Source organism: Sus scrofa, chromosome 9, assembly GCF_000003025.6.
Source record: "Sus scrofa isolate TJ Tabasco breed Duroc chromosome 9, Sscrofa11.1, whole genome shotgun sequence".
Classification (NCBI taxonomy): Eukaryota; Metazoa; Chordata; class Mammalia; order Artiodactyla; family Suidae; genus Sus; species Sus scrofa.
In genome coordinates, this window is record NC_010451.4 from 10611075 (window position 1) to 10628002 (window position 16928).

General features: G+C 47.1%; 1 long non-coding RNA gene across 1 annotated transcript; it reads right to left on the minus strand.

Annotated features, from left to right (window-relative positions):
- Nucleotides 3908–16895, minus strand: LOC102163793. Its single transcript, XR_001298634.2, has 3 exons — nt 16460–16895; nt 5959–6158; nt 3908–4399 (listed from the first exon to the last, which is right to left on the minus strand). It is a non-coding gene; the product is annotated as an uncharacterized LOC102163793 (long non-coding RNA).

Below are 16928 nucleotides of genomic sequence, written 5' to 3' on the forward strand. Positions count from 1 at the left end.
CTTGTAGACGGCTTGTTCTGTGAGATACATTTTCCTCCTTGCTTCAGCCACTTTGAGTTTTTATTTGTTACTTGCGGCCAAAGCCATTCTAGCTGATACCCATGTATTTTATCATTGGTCACCAACAAGCAATGAGGGTGGTGTTATTGTCCCTATTTTACATATTAGAAAATGAAGGCTCAGAGTAATTTGTCCTTAGTCACAGAGATAGGAAATGGTAGAGCAGTACTGGAACCTAGCTCTGCCCAGCTCCAGAGCCAGAGTTCTTAACTACATCACACTAAGCAAGAAAATGAAAACCGAACCCCGTTTAACTGCCTTCAAAGACCGTGACCTGCTCTTCCACATTCCGTTGCCTCCAATTTCTGGGATGAAATATTCAGAAACTTGATAAGTGGGAGCTAAGATATGATGGCCCCCAGGAGGAGGAAGAGGAGGAGGAGGGGCAGCCACGGGGTGCAAGGCGGGATAGTTGCAACTGAAAGGGACCCAGACACCTGAGTCGGCTTGCTCTGAGTCCTGTTACCAGCAGACTGGGCCCTTCCTGCCACTGCAGCCGGAGAACACCTGCTTGAAGGGACAGCCTGGCTTCCAAGGAGACACAACTGGATGAACTCTAAAGCTTTTGTATATAAAATTGCTCTCTTGCTCCAGGTATTTGGTTTTACTTGGATGGACCTAATTACTTTCCAAAGGCCCCAAGAGGAAATTATGTTGCATTATCCCCTAACAGAGAAGCAGGGGTGTCAGGAAGAGGTTCCTTTTATCAAATGCAGGATTAGACAAAATAATAGCTAAGATCCATTTCTTTGCTGAAGAATCTAGGATTATCTGATTATCTGAGAGGTACCAACAAGGCTCTTTTTAAAATCTACCCAAATAATATGATGGGAAGGAGGAAAACAATCAAGTGATATAAGTATTTCTTTGTCTTTTTTTTTTTTTTTTTTGTCTTTGGTTTTTTTAGGGCCACACCCACGGCATATGGAGGTTCCCAGGCTAGGGGTCGAATCGGAGCTGCAGCTGCCGGCAACCCCAGATCCTGGCCGTGGCATAGTGACACAGGATATACATGGCCCCTATTGTCTAAACTCAGTCTACCAAGAAGGTTGGGGCAAAGGGCCATGTAATTAAAATAAGGAGACTATGCCCACGGTTTAACAGGACAGGCGCCTCAAGCAAGAAGGGGTGACATGTGACTGGAGCCATCAGGCACACTGAAGGTGGCTTCGAGGTTAGATTTGCAGAATGAGGGGGCTTTAGACAGGTAGAAGTGGGCAGGAAGAAAGCAGGAGGAGAACTGAGGCAAGACAGCGCCATGTCTGCAGAGACTGGGAAGCGTCATTCCGGCTGAAGTGCTTGGTGTTTACAGCAGGAGAGAAGCCTAGAAAAGCATGTGGGATCATCCTGAGAAAGTTCCAGCATGCCAGGGCAGCTGACTTGGCTTGCATTTGGTAGGAAATGAGGACAGTGGAGGCTTTTGATCAGAAACAGAACCTGCTTAGCATTGTGCTTTAGAGTATGTTAATTCAGCCGGTACAAGCAGAGTTAATGTGGGGAAGGATGGGGCCCGGGAAGATCAGTCTGAAGATTGAAGGATCCCTTCTCCCTTCCCTCGTGAAGGCTTGGCTTTCTGGCCAGCAGAGCCCAAAGTGTCTCGCATGCTGCAGAAAGGCGGCTTTGATGGCCTCGGGAGAAACTCACACCTCACTCCGAGGGTTCCTGCCCGGCTCAAGGCTCACACATGTCATGGTGCACGCAGCAGAGGTGTTGACAGAGCCAGAGGCTCAGTTACACAGGGGGAGGAGGTAAGACAGCCAGAGCCAAGCTGCGGAGAATTATCACTGAAGACAAGGGGCCCTAAGGAGCTCGCGGCAGCCCCTCCGCCAGCTGCGAGGAGCTCTGAGCAGGAGTCCCCGGTGCTGGGAAGCCTGGAGGCCTTAGATAGTACTTGGAAGGTGCAGTGCAGTCAGTCCCAGGATGTGAGGACCACAAGGGGTTTCGGAAGGATCCAGTAACCCTCTCAGCGAGAAGCTGGGCCAGTGCTGCATGATTCCTGGGAACAGCTTGTCTTCTGGCTCTGAATCTGGAAGCGGTGGTGGGGGGGGGGTGTCACGCTGCATTTCCTCCACGCTGTCACTGGCTGCAGAGAACTCCTGCCATGAGCTGCCTTCGGGCCATGGACGAGCTCTTTTCTGAGCCCTCTCGATTTCTCCCTACTTGATTCATCACCTATTTGAGGCTCTGAGAGGCCGTGCTGGCTTCTCTTCGACAAGCCCTGGCCAGACACGCACATGTCTCCTACACCTTTTTAAGACCAGCACGCCTGTCGCATTCCTTCTTGATGGCCTGTGAACATTGCAGGGTTTTATGAACCGTCGGGCGGCCCCATGAAGTCATCACTCTTTATAGAGCAAGGGGCCTGGGTTTAAGAGACAGTTCTCCAAGACATCGTCTCTTCACTTCCACAAACAGACATGTGAGCCCCCATTTTTTTGGAACGCCTGGTCTAACCCCCCACTTCCCCATTTGCACAGAGACAGGACTGCTCAGGACTGTTTCTTTCCTTAACGAAAACCAAGAGTGCCAGAGGGATGACAAAGGGTGAGGTGGACACGAGCAAGTTCTAGGACACCTCTGGCATCTAAGAAGGACACACAACACCGGGCTCGTGTGCGAATGACAGCCTGGTGTGGCCAGGTGTTCTGATAGTTCAACAGAAGCTGGGGATCCAGAATTTTATGGGATGTTGCCCAATTTTATTTTATTTCATCTTATTTTTATTTTTTATGTTTTTGTCTTTAGTGTTTTGGGGGCTGCACCCGCGGCATATGGAGGTTCCCAGGCTAGGGGTCTGATTGGAGCTGCAGCTGCCGGCCTACACTGCAGCCATAGCAGTGCCAGATCCGAGCCGCATCTGTGACCCACACCACAGTTCACGGCAACACCAGATCCTTAACCCACTGAGTGAGGCCAGGGGTCAAACCTGCAACCTCGTGGTTCCTAGTTGGATTTGTTTCTTCTGTGCCATGGCGGGAACTCCGCCCAATTTTAAAATGTTGGCTCATTTCCCTCCACTTCCCAACCGTGCTTCCAAGCTCTTCTCACTACACCAGCCCTCCTGCAGCCCCCAGACTTTGCTCCTTCCCTTTTTGCACCTCTGCAAAGCTGGTTTCAGTTGCAAGCCCTCCCTTTCTCTGCCTGGGAATCTCTTAAGCCATTTCTCAAGACCTAGATCAAACTATAGTTCCCTCTGACAGCTACCTTTCTCTTTGCAAGATTCATTTTTCCCCTCCCCCAGTCACCTGCTCCCACAGTACCCTGTGCATACTTCAAGCAGACCTTTGACCACCATTTCTGTCCTGGAATTGCTGGTTTCCTTAAATGTGCTGCTGGCCAGCCTGAGAACTCCCTGAGGGCAAGAATTTTCCATCTCTGACCTGAGAATCTAGGTATACAAGTGAGAAATACGCCAAGAAAGTAGAAATAGCTTAAGCAGTTCCCCCTGTGGTACAGTGGGTTAAGAAGACTGCAGCAGCTGGGGGAGCTGCAGAGCTATGGGCTTGATCCCCAGCCTGGCACAGTGGGTAAAGGATCCAGTCTTGCTGCAGCTGAGGTGTAGGGCGCAGCTGTGGCTTAGGTTCAATCCCTGGCCCAGGAACTTGCATATACCATAGGTACAGTCATTTAAAAGAAAAAAAATTTGGAGTTCCTGTCATGGTGCAGCAGAAACGAATCCAACTAGGAACCATGAGGTTGCGGGTTTGATCGCTGGCCTCGCTCAGTGGGTTAAGGATCTGGTGTTGCCATGAGCTGTGGCATAGGTCGAAGACATGGCTTGGATCCCGCATTGCTGTGGCTGGGGCCTAGGCCGGCAGCTGAAGCTTTAATTCGACTCCTAGCCTGGGACGCTCCATGTGCCACGGGTGTGGCCCTAAAAAGCAAAAATAAAATAAAATAATAAAAATAAAAAAATTTTCAAGCAAGAGAGAGAGCCACAGGCTTGACCACTTCAAGTAATATATCAAGAGGTGATGGTAGGTGATAAAGAGAAGGCAAGCCCCGGAGCCAGGAATCAGGATGATTAAAACAGGCTGGGAAGTGGACTCGTTTAAGATACCCTCGTTGAAATAAGGGTGTCTGGAGCCTGTTTGGACAGAGTGCTGAGAGTGTGACAGGGACAGCAAAGGGCCTCGCTGCCTTGACATCTTTGTGCTGGGCTCTGCCATTAGCCTGAGATAGTCTGATGAGTTTCTCTTCTCCGTTTCAAGGCTTCATTCTCAACAAGCATCTGTTGACCCTCTATGCGGTGCCAGGCCCCGTCAGTACCATAACTGTAGAGCAGAATCAGATATGATCCCTGTGCTTGAGCCTGTGGTCTGGTGGAGGAAATGGATGCCTAAATAGACAGCGACAGAAAATGAAGTAAATGCTACTACAGAGAGAAGCGCAGGGGGCTATGGGAGCACAGAGCAGGGGCTCCTGATGCACTAAGGTCCCGAAATGGAATGTACCTGTGGTCACACAGCTAGGGAGGACTAGAATCCAGGCCTGTGATACTTAAAAGCCACCTCTTGGCCATCGTAGGAAACTGGCAGAAGACAGAAATGACTCTGGGTGATGGAGGAAATTAATGTGTCAGCTTGGTTAAGCTGCAACAGCATGGTTCTAGGTTAAATTCAATTTAAAAAGGAGAGTTGCTTGAGATTCGGGAAGCAGAAGTGAATCAGTGGCCACTGCTCTCTGGAGTCACGGGGGTCAGTTACAGCCACAGCAGATGCGGAAGGGCCAGCAGCTTCCAGCTTGTTGTCACTCTCCTCCACTCCACACCCTGCTCTCGTGACAGCTGACCCTGCTGGCCAGTGGTAGCTCCGAGCCCGCTCCAGACCGGCTGTGCACCCACAGAGCTCCCCCTTAGCCCTCTCGATCAGCTCCCCTATCACAGCCCCATTGGGCAGCGGGGTGTGGTTGGCTTCTTCTGGGAGGGACTGGTTTGGGACTTCACGGATCCCCGCCCCCTCCGCTTTCAGAGCTGCCCTGCCCCAGCTCCTCCCTCGACTGTGTAAGTTCCAATTTCTAAAACAAATCCCTTACCCGTCATTCTCAGTAGTTCTGCTTCCTTAGTTGAACAATGATGGAAATACTGAGTTTTTCCCAAGGATGAAAATAATTGAGTGGAGAGAAGAACAGACTAAGGTTAAAAGTCTGTCTTTATCATATCTCCATAACTCCAATGCCCCTGCACTTAGTAACTCAGTAAATGTGCACTGAATTGGATTGAATTTTTACGTTGCTTCCAGTTCGTTGGTATAGCTCTCATTGCAAAAATAGCTTCTGGGGAAGAGGTTTTTGGTTTTTTGTTTGTTTTGGCAGTTTTTTTTTTTTTTTTTTTTTTTTGCTGTTTAGGGCCACACTGTGGCATATGGAAGTTCCCAGGCTAGGGGTCGAATTGGAGCTGCAGCTGCCAGCCTACACCACAGCCACAGCAACACAGGATCCGAGCTGAGTCTGAAGCCTACACCACAGCTCATGACAATGCCAGATCCTTAACCCACTGAGCAAGGTCAGGGATTGAACCTGCAACCTCATGGTTCCTAGTCGGATTTGTTTGTACTGTGCCACAACAGGAACTCTGGGGGAAGAGATTTTGCTTGTTGTTTGCTTTTGCTTCTGTTTCATTCCTTTCCTAAGATCAATGCAAAATGTATGGAGTCCTTTATGGGTCAGGCTCTGCAGTTTTGACCTAGGACAGTATTTGTTGTGTTGGCCACACGTGTTCCTCTCCTGGCTAGGACAGATTTTCCTCTGGCTTCAATGTTCCTCTTTCTCTCTCACTTTCTCCCCTTTCCAAAATACAGAGAAAAACCTCATTCTTGTGCATGTTCTCCAAAGAAAGTATTTCACACTCTAATCAGATCGGCAAAAAAAAAAAAAAAAATTATATATATATTGAGTTACCCTTATGGGATGCTCCTCTGGCTGGGCTGAGTTGGGGAGGAGAGAAACAAAGACATCTGGAAGAGGAAGCTTTGTTCACTTGGGCTGGACGGACAGCAATCAACGCTGAACCTGCTTCATTGCAGGGGAATTTCTTCCTTGCTACTTAGACTGTTCAGCACGGGTCGGGAGAAGACGTGCGGGCATGCTCACTTTGCCTCCTGGAAAGCAAGGTTAAATGTTGTTTCAATTAGACAACCATTTATGGAATGTCTGTCGTAAGCGAGTCCCCCAGGTAGTTGCTGATGCTGCTCTTGAGGCATTTTCGCCCAAAGGGGGAGGGAAATACAATGAGTTACAGCCCAAGTCCGCTGGTTCTGAGTGCTAGAAAACAGGCATAAACAAAGCACCATGGAACAGAGGAGGGAGCAATTATACTTGATGAGGGAGCCAGGGGTTGTGGGGGGATGGGGAAGAAGTCTGGTGGGAACGTTAAAGCACACAGAGGCAGAGGGACCTAACACTTTGAAAGCACTGAGCTGCGTACAGGGAGGAAGGCAACGAGGGCTCAGTTACTGACAATGTCTCCTGCGCTGGTCACTGAGCCAGGCGCCGGACAAATGCGATCGCTTTAAATCTTCCCCCAAACCCATCCGGAGGAAACAGAGGCACCAAAAAGCGAGGGAACTTGTTTAAGAACTTGAAAGAGGTAGAGCTGGATTCAAACCCAATTTTTCCTGACTTCCAAAAACATGCTCTGCTCCTATCTGTGCCTGGAGAATTATGTTCAAGAGACATTTGAGATGGACTATAAAGATTAAGGAGGATTTCGGAGTTCCTGTGGTGGCTCAGCGGTTAGCGAACCCGACTAGCATCCATGAGGACGTGGGTTGGATCCCTGGCCTTGCTCAGTGGGGTAAGGACCCTCTGTCTCTGTGGCTGTGGTGTAGGCCAGCGGCTACAGCTCTGATTAGACCCCTGGCCTGGGAACCTCCATAGGCTGTGGGTACAGCCCTAAAAAGACAAAAAAAAAAAAAAAAAAAAAAGGTGAAGAAGGATGTTGATAGGCTTCTAAAGGCCACAGAGTGGATGGAGGAGGTGAAAGCATTCCAGGCAGAGGAAGAATGGAAGGAGAACAGCCCCAGGGCAGAGCATGCAGGTGTAAGGCCTGCCTGGGGGACCTTAGGCAGTCCGGGGTGACTGCGGGAAGACACGGCCACATGTCCACACCCCTGTTTTCTCACCTTCAACACACCCTTCAGTAATTCACTCAACAGTGCTGGGGATTCAGAACTCAAACACCTGCGAAGCTGGTGAGATAACTGCTACCACCCCTGACTGCCTTGTACACTTCAGCTCAGAGTGTGTGTGTGTGTGTGTGTGTGTGTGTGTGTGTGTATGGGTGTGTACATGAGAATGCCCACTCATACAAGCATTATGTGCACCATTTCCTTTCCACAATGATTTCTCAACACATTTATTCCCAGGCTCTCCAAAAGCGTGTGTTCTTTATTACCTCTGCCTCGAGCAAGGCTTGGATTTGCACTGCTGACCTCGACGTGACAGGTTTAAAGCCCACAGCATCTCAACAAGTGCCCTTTCAACCCATGAGAGACCTGACCTGGTCTTCCACTGGCTCCCTTCGAAAAGAGTGATCCATCCCAGGTTTACGAGGGGAAAAACCTTCACTGGAACCGACGAGAAAGCAGACACCTTCTACCATTTTCTCTGCAGACTTCGCAAGGGCTCAACACCTTTTGAAAGAGAATACGGCTCCAAGCCCTTCACTCCGCTGGCTGGAGCAGCGTTTAAAAACAAAAGGCGTTTCATCTCTGGCAAATCGTAGCAGGACGTCATAAACAGCTGGAAACTCTCTGAGGTGAAGACAAGTTGGATGTGATGTTTGGATTCTTCTCCCCTCCCCCACAGTCACGGCGCTCCATTTCCGACGGGGTTATTGTTTCCAGCTTTATGAAATATCTTGGCTCTCACCTCGGATAATTACTGATCACCATCAGCGCCTCACCTGAGGCACCTTAGCCCTCGGGTGAACCTAACCTTCTTTTTTCTTTTTCAAGAATGAACGAGGGAAAACGGAATGGGTGAGAGTATGTCTTTATTTCGATTTTCATTTGTAATTCCCTGTGGCTTCCTAACGCTCAGGTCATTAATCAGTGTCAAATCACCAGCCAGAGCGCAGACAATATTTTTGCCACATGGGTTCCAGCGCGGATTAAATGGCAGTAATTGTGTTACTAGGTATGGAGCTCTCTCGTGGGTACTGTGGTAATTATTAAGGGGATAGACGAGACCTCAGAGGCCACCCAAGGTTTTGAGCTAAGGGTGTACCTCACGACCTTCTGAAGTTTGATAGAACTCCCCCAGTTGCTCTGACAAGTCCTCCTGGGGGAGGACCACCAAGAGCCCGGTATCCCTCATTTCGCTTCTACGTGTCCTTTTTTTTTTTTTTGTCTTTTTGCCATTTCTAGGGCCACTCCCGGGACATATGGAAGTTCCCAGGCTAGGGGTTTAATCGGAGCTGCAGCCACCGGCCTACACCACAGCCACAACAACACGGGATCCGAGCTCCATCTGTGACCTCCACCACAGCTCACGGCAACACCAAATCCTTAACCCACTGAGCAAGGCCAGGAGTCGAACCCGAAACCTCATGGTTCCTAGTCGGATTCATTAACCACTGTGCCACAACGGGAACTCCGGCTTCTACGTGTCCTTTTATGCTTCCATGCCTTCTTTCCTATTTCCTCTGCTGAGACATCCTTATTATCCTCTCCTTACTTCTCTGCCTGGTAAAACCCTGTTAACCTGTAAGGCCCGGTCCAAATGCTGCCTCTGTTAAGAAGCTTTCTGTGACGGAAATAATCCTTTTATCCTTGATCCCATATCACTTCTTAAACACCTTTGTGAACCTTCTGTCTTCTCGCTCCCCTACGGTATATGGAGCCACCTACAGGTGTCCGCCTTTCCCACTCAACCAAGAGCTCCAGGAGGATGATGGTTGTACCTTATTCATTTTCATATATTCAGGGCTGCCATTCATTGAACGGATAAGCTGATACCCAAAAGAAATAAACGTTGGCCCATTTCATTTAGTCCTTTGCATTTATTCACTAAGTTGCTTACCAGGATGGGAAAGGGAAGGATTTAAAGGGCTATGATGTTAGTTTTTAATATTCATTGTTCTGCCACAGCTGCAGCAATGCTGGATCCTTGACCCACTGCGCCACGGGAACGCCTTAGCATTTTTTTTTTTAAAGAACATCACTTTCCCAACAGACAAGATAACTGCTTTAATCTGAATTAGCAGTGGGAGGCTGGATATCACCTTGAACTTGAGGATGGGTTTTTAGGAAAGCAGACACTCTCACCAAAATCCAGATCCTAAATGATTGGTTCAATCCGTGTAGGAAATGTTAGCCTGAATATCAAGAGACCTGCTCTCTGGTTCCTGTACGATTTTGTACAGGTTATTTCACTGACCTGTGTCTCAGGCGTCTTTTCTGTAAAACAGGGGATTAAAGCGAGTATCTCTGAGGTTTCTTCTAACTCTAAGGATCTATGACCTTAACCAGAATCACTGGGCAACTGATGGCAGTGGTTTCTTTATTGCAGCTTCTCTCTATACTTCAGAGAATGGCACAGTCTCAGTAAGATGTGAAGGAGTTTTACTAAATACATTAAATCATAACAATAATGTAAACACTGAAAGGAAAACGTGGAAATTATAGTAAAGGAAAAAGAATCACTTATGGGCTACCACCCTAATATGTTATTGTTTTGGCATGTTTTCTTTCATTATTACTATTATTTAAAAACCAGTTTGCACGTACATGCTTCTTCCACTTATCAAAAGCATATTCCTGGAGGTTAAAGGACACAGTTGTACTTGTACAGCTTGGTAAACTTTTATGTGTGTAGAGACTCATATACTCCCTACCCAGACCAAGCTATAGAACGGTTATAGCTTCCTACATGTTCCATTCAAGCAGCTGCTCCCCTAGAGGTATTTACTTTTCAGACTTCTACAACTAATAGATAATATTTGGTGGCTTCTGAACTCTACATACGTGGAACTTCACAGTATGACGGCAACCTCCTAGCCTCTGAGCAGCCAGGCCTGCTGTCGTAATGAGAAGACTCTGGGTTCTGGGGGGAAGGGATGAGTGTGTTTGGCACGTGAGAGGCATACAATTTGTTGTAGAGAGAGCACATTTCCTGAAAATGGCCGTAGCAATATTGCTGCTTCCACACGTTCTTTCAGAACCCTACTCTTCCCTAAAGAAAGGAATCTATGTCCCTTCCCCTTAAACCTGGGTGGGCTTGACTGTTCCAATAAAGAGTATGGCAGAAATAATGCTGACTTCCATAGCTTCATCATTAAAATGATATAGTTTCAAGAGTTCCCACTGCAGGGAGTTCCCACCATGGCTCAGCGGAAACGAATCTGACTAGCATCCATGAGGACACAGATTCAATTCCTGGACTCGCTCAGTGGGTTAGGAATCTGGCGTTGCTGTGAGCTGTGGTGGTCACAGATGTAGCTCGGATCCCGCTTTGCTGTGTCTGTGGTGTAGGCCAGTGGCTATAGCTCCGATTGGACCTCTAGCCTGGGAACTTCCATATGCCGCAGGTGTGGCCCTAAAAAGCCAAAAAAAAAAAAAAAAAAGAGTTCTCACTGTAGCAAAGTAGGTTAAGGATCCAGCGTTGTCACTGCAGTGTCTGGGGTCACTGCTTTGGCAGGGTTTGTTTCTGGCCTGGAAACTTCCACATGCTGTGGGCGTGGCCACCCCCCCCCTCACAAAACCCCCAAACAAAACCTTCTTAGGCATTCCCAATGCGACACAGCAGGTTAATGATTTGGCGTTTGTTTGTGGTGGCACAGGTTCAACCCCCGTGGGTTCAATCCTTTACCCACTGGTGCAGCGGGTAAAGGATCCAGCATTGCCACGGCTGTGGGTAGGTCACGGATACTATGGCTCAGATTCGACTCCTGGCCCAGGAACCTGCATGCTGCAGGTACAGCCAAAAAATAAAAGAAAGAAAGAAAGAAAGGAAGAACTTAAAAAAAAATGATAGTTTCCTCTTGTTTCTTTCTCTCCAGTCCCTCCCCCTAGGAATCTGGCCACATGGAGATGCCACATGAAGACGTTCTCACTGATAATCCCAGCAAAGATTCCAGGCAACAATCAACACCCATTGCTAATCATCTGAATGAATGAGCCCTCAGATGACTGCAGGTCCTAGACTTCAAGGTGCTCCAAGTCATGTCCCGAGGAGTAGAGATGAGCTGTGCCCACTAAACCCTCCCCAAACTGGAGATTTGTGAGCAAAATAAATTGTTTGAGCCAGCTACCATGTCACAAGGATGCTCCTATAGCCTCATAAGAAAGTCCATATGTGACGTCCTGCCTCACTAACTTGCCAGTGTGAGCGACCCACCTACCTTGGAAGCTGATCCTCCAGCCCCAGTCAGCCTTCAGATGACTGCAGCCGCTTAGAGCCCAAGCCAACCACCTAAGCCACTCCTGATTCCCATAGAAACTGCAAAAACGGTGAAATTAAAATATGTAGTTGTTTTAAGTCACGAAGGTTGGGGATAATGTATTATGCACTAATAGTTAAAGGACGTATCATCATGGGGAGGAATATAAGGAAGAGACGGATCTACGGTTGGGGGCTGTTTTAGGGTCTGTGTGGAAGGACAGAGACGGCTGAAGGGACCTGAAGGTGCTGATGAGAATGAGTCTGCAAGAAATCATCGCGGAAGAGTTCCCATCGTGGCTCAGTGGTTAACGAACCCAGCTGGGATCCATGAGGATGTGGGTTCGATCCCTGGCCTCGCTCAGTGGTTTGAGGATCCGGTGTTGTTGGGAGCTGGGGTGTAGGCCGGCAGCTGTAGCTCAGATTTGACCCCTAGCCTGGGAGCCTCCAAATGCCTCGGGTGCAGCCCTAAGATGCAAACAAAATAAAATAAACTTAAAAAAAAATAAATCACCACGGAGTCCGGGGTAGAAAGGGGGGGAAGCAAAACCGGAGGGCACTGATGTAGAACCAGGAGACTGTTAACAGCGGATTTCACGGAGGTTGAAGAGCAGGTCTGGTGAGGATAAAGCAGTTCTGCAGGAAAAGAAAATTTTTTTCGCATGTGAAATCCCTTGGCTACTGATCTCAGAGGTGGAACAGTTCTGGAAAACAAAGGACAGGATGTGGTCACAGACATGTGTGGATGAAGGGCAATTCTGGGGAAAGGTTTTTATACCTTTCCGGGGGGTACACAGGCCAAGAAAACAATGGGGCAACCTAAGCTGATGACAGCAGACTATTAAAAATCTTCTTCTTGGGACAGAGCATGATGGAAGATGACACAAGGAAAGGAATGTACATATATATATATGTGACTGGGTCCCTTTGCTGTACAGAAATTGAAACAATATTGTGAATCAACTATACTGTTTTTTTTTTGTTTGTTTGTCTTTTTAGGGCCACACCTGCGGCATGTGGAGGTTCCCAGGCCAGGGGTCGAATTGGAGCTACAGCTGCTGGCCTACACCACAGCCACAGCAACACGGGATCCTTAACCCACTGATCCAGGCCAGGGATCGGGCCTGAAACCTCACGGTTCTCAGTCTGATTCGTCATCCACTGAACCACAACGGGAACTCCCTCAACTATACTTTAATAAAAAAAATTCAAAGTCTTCTCTTTAAGATCCTTTCTTCCCTGGAGTGATGGAATGAGGGTGGAATGGAGTCTACATGGCTTGACGGTGAAAGCTTTAATACAGATAGTAGTGACAAGTCAGGAGAGTGCCAGCCTCTACTTCTGGTTCAGAATACTGAAGATGGGGGGGGAGAAGAAAGAACTCCATTTGAAAGAACTTCAAGGGAAGCCATGAACTTAAGGGAAACCCTGGATTTTACAAGATTAAGAGGTGACAGCAGTGCTCCAGGAGCAGGTTAGATGTGGAAGGACGTTTCTTTGAATTAACATGGGTTTGCTTATTAAAAAGCTGGAATTTTATTCTGTTAGTATCTGGGAGCCTCCCAAGTTTTAGGCAGGGGGCAGATGCTTTTTTTTCTTTTTCCTTTTTAGGGTCTCACTTGCGGCATATGGAAGTTCCCAGGCTAGGGGTTGAATTGGAGCTGCAGCTGCCAGCCTACACCATAGCTGCAGCAACATGGGATCCGAGCCAAATCTGCGACCTACACCACAGCTTGCAGCAAAGATGGATCCTTACCCCAAAAGCATCCATGAGGATTGAATCTGCGTCCTCATGGATACTAGTCTGTTGGTTTCTGCTGAGCCACAATGGAAACTGTCCCAGGCGCCCCCCCCCCCCCCGCTTTTTTTGACATAGGCTTTGAAATTTAGAAAACTCACTGACAGCAGTGGCAGTATGGTAGATGTACCGGCAAGGCAAGGAGTACAGAGAGGTCCCTTTAGAGAAAGAGGGTTGGTAAGAAGGTCAGTTACACACAGGTGATGAGGCCTCATCAGCAGCCTATGAAGATAAGCGGTCAGCCCCTTAGTAAGTAGGGACTACAGAACTGAATGGACAGTAGGAGAGAGGAACGGAGGCACTCAAAAGGCAGTGGCCAGATCTTCTACCTTTTTAACCTGTTCTACATTGTTCAATGCGCTTCTGATCCTCCATTGAGCCTGGATATGTAATTGCCAGTTATCTCCAGTTCACTTTCCTTCTTTCTTTTCTCGCCCCCAAATCCACTTATTTTGATCTACTATTTGAAGTTCTACTTGTATATATATATATATTTTTTTGTTGTTGTTGTTGTTTGTTTGTTTGTTTGGTCTTGCTATTCCCCTTTTTAGCATACATCTTGGCTATTACTAGTTTGATAACAAAACTTTCTGAGAGCAAGAATCTAAGCATGGTGTAGTGGAAAGAGTAGCACGCTGTGTCAAAAGGGCTGGTTTCTGGTCCCAGTCCTGCCATGAAATTCCTGTATGATTTTGGTTAACTCATTTAGCTTCTCTGGACCTCAGTTTTGTTTTTGTGTTTTTGTTTTTTGTTTTTTAAGCAAATGAATCTCTTACGGTCTTATCCATTTCGATTTGCTACCATAGAAGCTTAAGAGGTCTTTTTCGTTAATGGTGAAATCCACCTTCTCCAATATAGTTCTTCAAGATAAGAATGGTGGATGGCAGGAATCTTGAAGAGGTTTGTTCCAAGAAAGTGAATAAAAGAATAAAGTCTGGGATGGGTATTATACTCTAACACATTTTCCCAGACCACAGGTAGTTACACTCTTGCTGAGCAAAATACTATGTCTTAGTTTTTCCTCTTTGGAAGTACATGGAAGGTGGATCTCATTTTTTTTTCTTCTTTTTTTTTAACTATACATTTCCTGGAGTCAAAGTACCTTCGCTTGAAATCGTGGTCCTGCTAGACTTACAAGCTTGTCACTTTGGGCAAACTCCTTTGACATCTCTATGCCTTAGTTTCTTCATTCATAAAATAGAGGTAATGATGTGCCTCATCAAGCTATTGTGGAGATTAAATAAGTTTATGTAATAGCATCTGGAACAGAGAAAGCCCTAGGTAAGTATTAGCTTTTATTCTTAAGTGCTAGGCACAAGAGTACGCAGACCTGGCTTCTCTCCTTACGGAGCTCACTTTCCGGTCAGAAAGATTTGCAGAGAGTTCCTGTCGTGGCTCAGCAGAAACATATCTGACCAGTATCCATGAGGACACAGGTTTGATCCCTCGCCTTGCTCAGTGGGTTAAGGATTCAGCATTGCCGTGAGCCGTGGTGTAGGCTGCAGACGGGGCTCAGGCCTGGCATTGCTGTGGCTGTGGTGTAGGCCGGCAGCTACAGCTCTGATTCGACCCCTAGCCTGGGAACCTCCATATGCTTCAGGTGCAGGCCTAAATAGACAAAAAAGAAAAAAAAAAAAAAAAAAAAAAGGAAAGAAAGAAAGATTTTCAAACAAATGACCATAACTCAAATGTTCTGAGTTCTGTAATAAGATGTACAGTTAAGTGGTATAGGAGCAGTGGCAAGAATACTTGTCTCATCCTAGAAGGAAAGGTGGGGCAGGATAATATGCTTGAGGGTAAGGTTTGAGTCTGATCCTTAAATAAGAAAATTTAATGGTGGAAACGTTTGGGAATATGGAAAGTCAGAGGCAGCCTGGGAAAGACAGTTTCTGGCTGCAAAAGACAAATATGGTTACAAGGAAAGGGAGGCTGTGTGGTAGATTAGAGGCAGCAGTTGATGCCAGAGCATGTTCACTTGAGGGTCTGTTAGAAATACAGGACCTTAGGCCCTACTCAATCAAAAGGTGTCCCTTGTTTTATTTTTTTTGGCCACACTCGTGGTCCGCAGAACTTCCTGGGTCGAATCTGTGCCACAGCAGTGACAATGCCAGATCCTCAACCCACTGAACTCCCCGAGATGTGTACTTTCACAAAACACGCAGCTGGTTCTTTGAAGTTTTGAGAACCACAAATCTAGAGCAGACTCTAGAGCCAAACTGCTTTGGTTTAAATCCCAGGTTTACAACTTACTTATAATGGGTAGCTTCGGGCAAGCTTTTTAACCTCCTTTCTATACCTCAGTTTCCTCATTTGTAATTAGAGAACCTAGTTTCTCCCTCATAAAGTTGTTTTAAGGATGGAATGAATTAATACTTGAAATGCTTAAAAGAGTACTTGGCATTTAGCAAGCCCAAGAATAAGCTATAATACTTCTTGGCTCACACACTACTTATTATGGTCAGGGTCAGTTTTATCTTTGGAAAGCAGCCTGTCTTTCCATTTCTACTCCACTACCTGTCACCCTGACATTCGTCTTAGAGGAAGACACTTGAAGTCAGAAGACCGGGGATTATAAAGCCCAATTCTCTTCAATTCCCAGCTTTGTGAAATTTGGTGAATTCTTGACTATCTGTGTTTTTCGCATTCATAGTAGGGGGTACTCTGAATTATACCTGCCTCACTAAGATACTATGAGCCTCACCTCAAACAACGTATGTTAAACTATATTAAAGTTTCATTCACCATCTTTCCAAAAGTTCTTAACAATAACCACTTTCCTGGGCCTCAGAAAAGATTTTTAGCTAATGAGCAAATAGCACACAAATGCTGTTATTTATTTTCTCTTCGTAATTTACATCTCCATTCAAGTACAGCCTCACGTTTGTACAGTGGTCCAAAATTGAAAAACAATTTTCTCCTACGCTGTACCTCACAACATCCCCATAGGATAATATTAACCCAATATTTTACAAGAAAACACTCCTTCCCACTTGAACATTTTTTTAGAAAAATCAGATTCGATGTTATGTACAAAATTACAAGGGCGGGCAGTCACAACACTCGAATGGACCTTCAACAATAGCAGGCACTGGCTTCGATCTTTGGCAGCCATTAACTATATACTGGACCCTTTTTTTTCATCTGTAAAATAGGAGCGACAATACCCTCTTCACACACTTGTTCTGTAGTTAAATAAGAACAAAGGCTGAAGAGTGAACCTACCACGCCGCAGAGCCTCAAACAAATGCCTTTGCCTTCTTGCCTCTGACAGATAGAGCACTAGCATTCCCACTGGACACGGGTTGAAACCCGAAGTCGAGAACGCTCGAATTGTCCTTCTCCACTTGCAATTCCGCGCCCCCTCCAGATCGGGTCCGCGCCACTAGGTTGTCCACGGTGACACGTCTCGTAGCGTGGATTCTCTCTCCTCCAGCTGCGGCTGGCGGGCCTGGAAGCCGCTTAGAATTGCTCCCAAGCCGCTGAGGAATCCGATCCTAACCCTATACGGCCATACCGGCACGAAGCTGCTTTCCCACTGCCCCTAACACCCCCCCACCAGGGTAAAGGTCGCGGGAAAACCTCAGCTCCATCCGCCGACGCCATCTTGACCGGTACGTGTGACGCCACACGTAGCGGAGAGCGCAGCCCATTGGCTCAGAGATCGCAGCGGAGGAGAGGCGCGAGAAGCGGC